This window comes from Rhinolophus sinicus, chromosome 15 (assembly GCF_057876585.1).
Source record: "Rhinolophus sinicus isolate RSI-liver-muscle chromosome 15, RSI-T2T, whole genome shotgun sequence".
In the NCBI taxonomy this organism is placed as follows: domain Eukaryota; kingdom Metazoa; phylum Chordata; class Mammalia; order Chiroptera; family Rhinolophidae; genus Rhinolophus; species Rhinolophus sinicus.
In genome coordinates this window covers 3,368,301-3,378,143 of record NC_142515.1, presented here as the reverse complement: position 1 = coordinate 3,378,143, position 9,843 = coordinate 3,368,301, and the positions used below count along the sequence as shown (strand labels likewise).

The 9,843-nt window shown below is 45.4% G+C and overlaps 1 pseudogene; it reads right to left on the bottom strand.

The window, feature by feature from the left end:
• Window positions 1-2,723: 2,723 nt before the first annotated feature.
• LOC109445727 (pre-mRNA-splicing regulator WTAP pseudogene) lies at window positions 2,724-3,149 on the bottom strand (annotated as a pseudogene).
• Between the last annotated feature and the right edge of the window lie 6,694 nt (window positions 3,150-9,843).

The window sequence follows — 9,843 nt, the reverse complement described above, 5'->3', positions numbered from 1 at the left end:
AAAATAGGCTCTCTTGGAAATGGCTGGACTCTTTGCCCGGAGGAAGGCCATGTCTAAGAACTTCGAATAAGGGGGGCAAACGTCTTGCAGCTCACATTCACTGATGTGCTTGGAGTTCAAATCTATTGCTTTGTTTTGTGTTTCCCTTTTTCCCACCTGTCCTAGCTTTCTTTTTGTCTCCTTGCTTGCCTGTGATTGCCTTCAATTGGAGATTTTGTGGTTTTCCTTGAAGTCATTTCGTTGTTTTTGCTCTTTCAAGTTTCAGAGAGTCTCAGATTCCATTTTTAGGGGCTAGTCTGGAAATTGCAACATGCAAACTTAATTTATTCAAGTTTAAAGTTAATCAAAATCTTTTTTCCTATTCCAAGATCCTACAAACAACTTGATATATTTTAACTATTTACTAGCTCCTGTTTGGTATTTTTGGTCTTTCTGTCTGTTTTAGCCCCACTAGACATTATTATTACTACGTCATTTTTATTTGCCCAAGAACTCATTCCTGCACTAAAGGCCTTTCAGAGGGGATGGTCATCTTCCTTGAGTTTCTTTTAAAACACTTTTATCGCCTGCGGTTTCTGCAGTTCCAAGTGGCTTTGCTAGGTGCTTCTCTTTATTTTTTCCTGTTTGGGAGTAACTCGATCTCTTGATCTGGGGGTTAAGGTATTCCACTGGTTTTGTTAAATTTGCAATCATTGTATCTTTCACTTCTAGAGGCTCTTTTCCACGTCACTTTTACTGTTTTATGTTCCCTGCAGGTTTCAGGCTTCTCGTTTATTTCTTTAACCATAGCAAGCACGGGAAAGTCACCATGCCTGTGGACAGTCCACGTGCCTATGAAGTCTGTGGGACTGGCCCTGCTGTCGGCGGTGTCTGCCCTTTCTTGCTCACCTTGCCTAATTCCTCGTGCGGCCCTGTGAACAGTTGCTCTAAAATGTTGTACGACTGTGCCCTCCTCGGACAGGCTCTGCGGTTGTCTCTCCAGGTACTACTGTAGCTGGACCCAACTCAATCCTCATTCTTGTCTGAGCTGACCTGCCCCACCTGGGCTCCGTGAGCCCACGGCACAGCCAGGAACCATGGCTAGTGTGGGTCACAACCTCTGAGGGATAGGATGCGTTTGCTTCCCCTTTCTTCTCCTCCTTTGGTCAGTTTCAGTGGGGCTTCCCTGTGGTCGCTGGGATGGGAGAAGAAGGGCTGTGTGTTGGTCTTACCTCATCATCCCCAAAGCTGCCCACGCCCAACAGTGTGGTCTCCATGGAGGTCCTGAGTCGGTTTGAGATTCCTGCCTCCCTGGGCGACTCCAGAATATGGTCTGGGATCCTCTATTGCCATTTCACGTCTCCTCTGCTTTTAAGGAGATGTCTGTTTTGTGGAGCATTTTTGTTGCTTTCAATCAGAGTTAATCCCAATAATTTAGCTACCATTACTGGTAACTGCATCTTCCCTATTGACTGATATGTTTTAATTTTGAATGTGGCTATGTTTTTAAATTTTTAAATTAAAAATAATACATTACATTTTTTATATTTTAACTTAAATTTAATTACCTATTTTAAAATTAATTTTAATAAAATGAAATTTTAATTTAACTAAAATTAAATTTTAATGTTAAAATGCATATTTAAAACATAGTCTCTATTAATATCAAGCAAAACATTGTCTTTTGGTTTCCAGTTGTACAGTAGAAAGATACTCATTAATTTTAGACCCTTTCCATCTTCCTGGGATTCTAAGCCCCTCAGAAAGTTGAAGATGTCTAATGCCGCAGAGGAGAAATCTGAGGCCAACCTGACTTACGCTTTTGTTCAGCAACCTCTTTCAAGTTTTGCTTTTATTTTTGTTTGCTGCGTGGATGCTTGCCTTTTTTTCACTTAACCCTTCAAACTCAAGACTTTTATCAATATATGTCTGTGAGGTTGTCTTAAGTGCAAATCCAGTTTTGGTTAGTGAGAAACCACTTCAGCCTTTGGAGTCAAGCTTTCCCATCTTTAACAAAGATTTATTCTGCACTTGTTGCTTCTATTCCATGTGTTCTGGGCTCTTCTTCATGAAAAGCCAACCCACCTCCATCCTCTGCATCCTTACCTGCCGTATCCTCTCCCATTACTGTAATTGTCTTGTACTTTTCCTCCCCATCTCACTCCTTGGAAAGTCAGGAATGACTTTCCTTTGCTCACCGAGCTGATGTTTTCTTGAGGGTAATTTCCCTCATTTAGAGCCTTTTATTTTATATTGACATAATTTCTTTCCTTTAATTTGCTCTTCATGACTCCCTTTTAATTATTCACTGCCTTTCATCCTGTTGATTATTCATTAATCCTTCACTCTTGATTCTGAGAGTTCTTCTATGTTTTAAAAGGTATTTCATAGGTGCTCTGCAACTTTACTGAAGTTCCTTTTGTCAGTATATTTTTGTACGCATTTTCCAGAAGTGCTCTTTTTGGATATTGTGAGTTCTTACTTTTTTTTTTTTTTTATGTCACAGAATCTTTGGGTTTTGTTCTTCTCTACCCTTCATATTGAATGCAGAAAGTTCTCTCCAGGTCTGGTGAATGGTCATTAAGAGAGCGGGTGCGTCCGTCTCGCCCCAGTGCTATAAAAATGAATCTTAGTGGGACAAGTCTGTCCTATGAGATGCCCCCACCCCCTGGGGGGGAAGGGGGTCCTGGGCAATTCCAGCAGTCAGGTCCTTCTGTACAGAGTCCCTCACTCTACTCGTTCACTCAGTTATTCCAGGCACTCTGTTCATTTTGGGCTTGTTCCAGTTTGTCTTGTTCCACCTTTCATTTTTAGGAAAAACAAGTTGATGGCTGGGTCCACCATTGTTGATCTCAGTTGGGCAACACTAGGCAGCTGGACGTGCTTGCGGTACTGGGTTTGAGTGGTGCCCTCTCGCATCTCCGCCCCTTGGTCGCTCATCCATTACAAGGATGTTTTCCACGCGTGCAGACTCTTGCTGTGGTTGCTTTAGTTTTTCTTCCTCCTCCCTTAAGCCAGTTTCATTAGAGCTAAGATCTGTGTACTTGCCCTCCAAAGCTTGTCAGATGCTTCATACTGTTTCCATCTTAGAATTAATTCATCTCGTGCCACAACTTTGAATTCTGTTTCACTCAGTTGAACCTTTTGGGAAGAGGTTTCTTGCTGGTCATCTGGAATTTGAGTGGCCTCCTGACAGGGATTCAATCACTGGGCTGCCATTGGGACCCGCCGTTGGAAGGAAAGTTGGAAGGATGGCACCCAGTCAGGGTGGAGGAGGCCTTGAAGCTCTGTGGAAGGGGCTGCCCCTTGGGGACAGGCCCTGTGGTCCCCGGAGTGCAGCAGGCTTGGTGGGGACCTGCAAGTTAGACTTTAATACCCAGTTATCTGCTGGTCTCTGATCCTGCACAAGGTATAGTTTCTTGATGGAATCAGAATCCTTCAGTGACACCTTGGTGCCATTAATATTCTGCCTGTTGCTTCAAGGAACCCCCTCCTTGGTTGAATTATGCTTGGTGAAGCCGTTGAATAAACCGTGGGTCCTTCCAGTGGATGGCATATGTAAAATTTTGACCTACAGAGGAGAGATGCCTTCCAAATGGAATATTCCCTGCGTGTGCCCCATTTCACACGCAGCTTCACCCTGCACGTGGCCAAATGCAATGGGCCTGGGAGGATAACACCCATGCAATTTCTTCACTATTTTTAGTTTCCTTTTGTACTTTTGTTGAGATGAATAGTTAGACACCTGGACTGAGATCACTACTTTTCTCCAAAGGTTTGCTATTTTTTTTTCTTTTAATACTTTTGGGCATGTGGCTACATCTTCCATTGTTACCAAAAGACAATGGCTCTTTATTTGGAAGACTTCCAGGAGATGCACAGAGTAGCTAACTATGGACTATGATTCGCCCTACCTTTTTCTTGACTAGCCCCTGATCTCTTCTCCCTGGGTTTCAGTTTGCTCATTCATCAAAAGAGGGCAGTTGATCTGGGTATTAAAGCTAGAAAGAATTCTGGATATTCTGTAAGTTACGTGAGAAAGCATCTCTATCAGAATAAAGGTGTCAGGTTTGGAGAATAGCAGACAAGGAGGAGAACAATCAGAAGAGGCAGAAAAGTGAGGGATGAACAGGAGAGAGAAGGAGAGCAGAGATCAAAGGAAATATCTGGAAGGAGGGAGAGTGGTGGACAGTGGTGTGCTGGTCAGTGTCATGACGAAAGACTCCCAGTGGAAATGGCTGTCCTTCAGCTAACACATCTGTGCTAATTCTGCATGGAACTCGATAAAGCAAAGACACCATATTATTCTACAAGCCTGAAGGTACATTTCCTTGCGCCGTGGGTTTTTGTTTCTGGTGTGATTTTCAGATACCTGGTATTAACAATGTCAAGCAAGGTAAGTGATGTTTTTCCTTCCCCTTTGCTCGATCTTTTGAAAATGTTTTGTGTTGGGAAAAGGAAGAGCTATGTTTCATTTGGATGTCTTACTCATGTCAGTTCTATGAGGGTTTAGCCTGGCTCTCACAGATGTTGATATTTGTTCTGTAGAAATTATAAAATTTGAACCAACATTCTCTTTTAAACACAATGATTTCCATGATCAATATGTAAGTACTTATTGTGCTCTAATAGGAATTTTTTTTGTTTGTTTTTTTCTAAGCGTGTTTGGAAAAAATGTGTCATGGAGTCTTATCTGCTGGGCCACTTTGTTTTCTGGTACCTTCTGTTTGGCCTCTTTTGGTGGCTGCTGGGTGCATTTTTGCAATGATGATATATATATATATATATATATATATATATATATATATATATATGGTGGGGATGTTTCAGGGGGTGGCCTTGGTGGCCTTGGTTATGTTGCACAGAGGGTCTCATGACAGATTGGGGAGCAATGTGTGAGTACATTGTGTTCACAGGCACCTGGAAAAGGCCTGAGACCCTGTGGTCATTTGGTTTTGCTCTAGTCTATGGGGGCAGCACCCTCTTCCTTGGCTGGCTACTTTCCAGAAGGGCATGCTGTAGGCTGGCAGATGTGCATGAATTAGTGAAACCCAACCTCCTGGTTCCTCCCCTCCCCCTAATTATTCTAGACTAAGGGTCAGACGGTGCAGGGATTCATCCAGAGTGACCCTCCTCCACTGCTTGGCCACTATACCTCTATTGGTCTCTACTTCTTTATCAATAAAAATGAGGCAAATGGTATGGTAATTTCTAAAACTACCTGTGATTCCCCTTCCCTTCATATTTTGGCCCAAAAGAGGGCCATGTGCAGTGTTAGATGTATGTCACTATTTCTTCATGAAAACGGAGGCTAGGAAAAATTTTTGGCATGTTCTGGATTTTGTTAAGGTTGGTTGGAGGGCTGACTTGTTGACAAAGCCTGCTCAGGCCCAAGTCCCATGTCCACGTGGAATCACTGTTTTGCGAGGCAACTATTCCACATCTAATAACTGCGCTGTAAGGAGATTTGAGCAGCAAAGGAAGCACAAGAGAGATGGAAATTAAAAATGTGGAAAACCACAAAGGCTGTTGAGGAAGAAAAATAAAGTCCAACCAGAGTTGTCCACAAGTTACCTGTTCCCTAGATGAGGGACTTTCTCAGTTTTAGGGAAATTTGTATGCAACTGACTCACATCAGAAGCTTTAAAAAGCCATTAATTTTGGCATTGTTTTTCTGTTTCAAAACCAAAGTGAGGATTATAAACAGTTTAAAGAGCTTTAAAATGCTAGCACCATCCATCAGAGACCCCCGCGAATACCCAGAAGACTATGAAAGTGGACAAGGTCCTGTTTCATTCCTGAAAGCTCCCTGAACCTTCTAGGTTTCCATGCCTTGATGTTTGGTGCCTGTGAAAGGCGCCAAATTCCTTAGGGTCCTGTAAGGGGGTTCACTGGAAGTAAAGCAGCTTGGGTGAAGGAACGGACTTGAGTTCTTTCTGTGTCTGTGATGGTAGGAAACTGACTTCTAGATTATCTCACAAACACATAGAAAACATAAAAAGAGGAAAAATTATGCAGAAGCACATAAATTATGTAGATGATGGAAAGCCTATGCAAAACATGATATGTGCACATAATAGCATATTTCCCCAGGGGCTAATTGCATCCTTTGGGTACCTTTTGAAGCATCTGAATATTCAGAAGAAAGCAAATTTATTATAATTTGAAAAATAGCACAATAAATAAGGCTGAAAGAATAATGCATATTGTATTGGAAACTAGAAACTCACAATTTGGCCTTTCCCCCCCAGTTTGACCAAAGCTTGGAGCTACCTAATGCGTTCAAACCTTAGTAACCCGTTTTATGGCAGTGTCTCACATTCTTCAGTACTTTTCTCTCCCAGATATACAAGTTGTACAAAACCCATTCACTCATTCAACAAATATTTCCTAAAACCAGTCATGTGCCTCGCACTGAGCTCTCCCCTCACGGAACTTGTGATCTAATAAGGGAGACGGCTGCAGAAATCAATGAAGACCATCCAATGAGAATACACAGAGGCTGATTGCTCCGAGCGGCTCTAACAAGGGCTCGGCCACCCTCTCTTGTGTCTGGCAGACACTCAGTGGCAGGCGGAGGGGCGGGAAAGGTTTGCAGTAGAAAAGGGGAGACGTCAGGTGTGCCTGGTGGAGGCCATTGGCCTCGGGAAGCTGGGGCAGCTCACTGTGGGATTCATTGGGGAGCATATTTGGCTTTCTCGGTTGGTCCTGCGTTAGAAGTGAGAGCAAAGACGAGGGATGCCGGCAGGTATTGACTGATGTGACATTCCTGGGCCGATTGTGGTAGACATTGTGGTTTGGCCTCCTCGGCTGGTCGCTACAGAGGCTGTAGGTCAGAGTTCTGTTTTTATAAATGGTCTGGCCATTGTTCATTTGTATATTCAGTCTCCTACGTCTAATCACCTAATAATCACACCATGGAAGTTCAGGAGCCTTAGGATGTGGTGGAAGGACCACACAGAGGACAGAGCAAACGTGACCTGAGAACGTGGGCGAAGGACCACACACAGGCAGAGCAAACGTGACCTGAGGACGTGGGCGAAGGACCACACAGGGGACAGAGCAAATGTGACCTGAGGACGTGGGCGAAGGACCACACAGAGGACAGAGCAAACGTGACCTGAGGACGTGGGCGAAGGACCACACACAGGCAGAGCAAATGTGACCTGAGGACGTGGGCGAAGGACCACACAGGGGACAGAGCAAACGTGACCTGAGCACATGGGCGAAGGACCACACAGGGGACAGAGCAAACGTGACCTGAGGACGTGGGCGAAGGACCACACACAGGCAGAGCAAACGTGACCTGACAAAGGCGTAGTGGTAACAAGGGGGTAGATTGTTCAGCCACTTGTATAAGGCAGCTCAGCTGCCATAACAAATACTACAGACTGGAGTTTCAACAACAGAAATTTATTGTCTCACATTCTGGAGGCCAGAAGTCCAAGATCAAGGTATCAGCAGGGTTGGTTCCTTCTGAGGCCTGTGAGGGAGCATATGTTCCAGGCCTCTCCCCTGGCTTCTGGTGGCCTCAGGCGTTCCTTGGCTTGTACAGGGCCATCTTCTTCCTGTGTTTTTGCATCATCTTCCCTCTATGTGTGTGTGTCTCTGTGCCCCAATGTCTCCTGTTTATAAGGACGCCAGTCACGTTGGCTCAGGGCCCACCCTGATGACCTCATCTTAACTTGATCACCTGCAAAGACTCTATTCCCAAGTACGGTCACGTTCACAGGTCCTGGGGGTGAGACTTCAGCATCTCTCGGGAACGCAAGCTAACCCATAACTACCTGGAAGAAGCTCTGTCCAGTTGGGGCCTGTCGTTTTTTAGAAGTCAGTTCTTGTGCTTAGAATTATAAAATAAAATTTGTATCTACACCGATTCTAAACTGGGGTAGGGGTGGAGTGTGTGTGTGTGTGTGTGGGGGGGGGGGGTTGCCTCCCTGATCCTTTTTACTGAACATGGAGACGGTCCCATTTGTGACCTCTGATGGCTTCACAAATGGGCTGCAGCTTTACGTAGCCGGCGCTACTTCAGATGGAGAGCTGTGTTTATTTTGGCAGGGGTAATAAGCAGACCTACCCATCAGAGGAGGAGGCCATGTTCTTCTACGCTATGAGCCATTAGCTAATGCACCTGGGTTCTCTTCATCTTGGAGAAAATGTCTGCAGACTGAAGCCAAGACGTTTACTTCTGATGTCTGGCTGTTAACGCCCTTGGTCACTGGCTCGTGTTGGCCTTTCCACTCTGGAGCAGGGGCCTGTGTGCACGGCACGTGGGTCACGGGTGTCCATGCAGGGGGTCTTCCTCCCACAGCCTCTGTGGGGAGAAACGGGGGGCATAGCCTCGGCCCAGAATTATGGCTGGCACACTTAAACAAAATAGGCTGCAGCCATCTCTTTCCGCCCTCTGAGGAGCTCAGATGTCCCCAAAGTGAAAAGCTTGACTACTTCTTCCTTCCCAGTTGTGATGAAAATAGGGATTAGTGAGATGTTAGAGGCGCAACCTCATCTAGGAAGTTATGAATGAATAATTCTAATTTCTTGTGGAGTTGTGAGAAGTCAGTTTGTTTTACATAGAAATGCAATATATTCTTGATCGCTATGTATGCGATTAGAATTTTCCCCTCTACTTGGTATTTGTTTCATTACGGAATGAAATTTTGAGCTTATATTTTTGGATGTCTTTCACCTCATGCATTTCAATGTCTATTTCCCCAAATCCTTGCCTCCATAGAACACATCCTCTCTACCTCTTTTTCCTATTAGCTTTAGGATGTGGAAGTCGGTGGAGGTGCTTTCTGTAAGACTGTGACTCTCATTGGAGGGGACACCCGACCTTCTCATGAATGTATTTGAGGAAGATGCCAATTCTTAAGATAAATGGTGATTGCTTAGCGCTGCTAAGAAAAATGGAACTGCCACACCGACCTCAGCATCAGTGCATAGATGAGGCTCAGGGAGCAGTAACGCAATGATGTTGAAAATATCCACTCCAAGAAGGGCAATCAAGGTGACAAGTTCAAAACAAATGTGGGTTTCAGAGGGGAGTGGAAGCTATGCTTATGAAGAGGAACCAGACTGCTCTGGGATCGCAGGTGACTGGTCAGAGGGGATGATGTGGACAGAGGGGGCGGCTGTAGGTGGTCAGTGTGGGCTCCACCAGCCCTCATGGCAGGGGTCCCACAGGCAGACCAGCCCAGGCCCACGGTGTTGGCAAGGTGGGTGCACAGCACCAACTCCAGCTCTGATAAGCTTAGCCATCTTTTCATGGTCAGGAAATCTGGAAGCAAAGTGACTTTCATTTCAGCATACATGTGTGTGTTTTTTTAAATGCGTGGAGGTGTTGGGGGTTGGTGGACCACTGTCTTGTTTTGAAGTCCTGGAACCAGCAAGGATGAATCGAGGTGGTGTGTGTGTGGGTGAGGACACAGGGGGTGAGGGAGGGGCCCTGGGGAGACTGAGAAGCCTGGATATGCTGGTGGGAGTGGGGGAGGGCGACTAGAGGACCCGTTAGGTGGGTGAGTTCTGCGTAGGAAGCATACAGTCCCCTTCTCCACTGTCCAGAGGTAGAGTAGCCAATTTGTGGCTTCCCCAAAGCTCTTTCTTCTCCTCCTGCACTCTTTGGCCACTGCACCGTTCATTAGCACCTCTGCTCGTGGAATGGGGAGAGGAAGTTGATTTATATTTCAGTGGCCTCGTTGGCTCAGGGGGCTAAAGTGCTGCGCTAATGAAGCTGAGGTCAAGGGTAGGGCCCCCATGTGGGCCAGTTAGCTGGGCCGCTGAGGATGGCTTCTGGAATGGAGCCCCGGCCTGGCCAAAGGGTCTGCACATGCCTTTCTACTGGGTGAGAACAGTGAGAAGGCG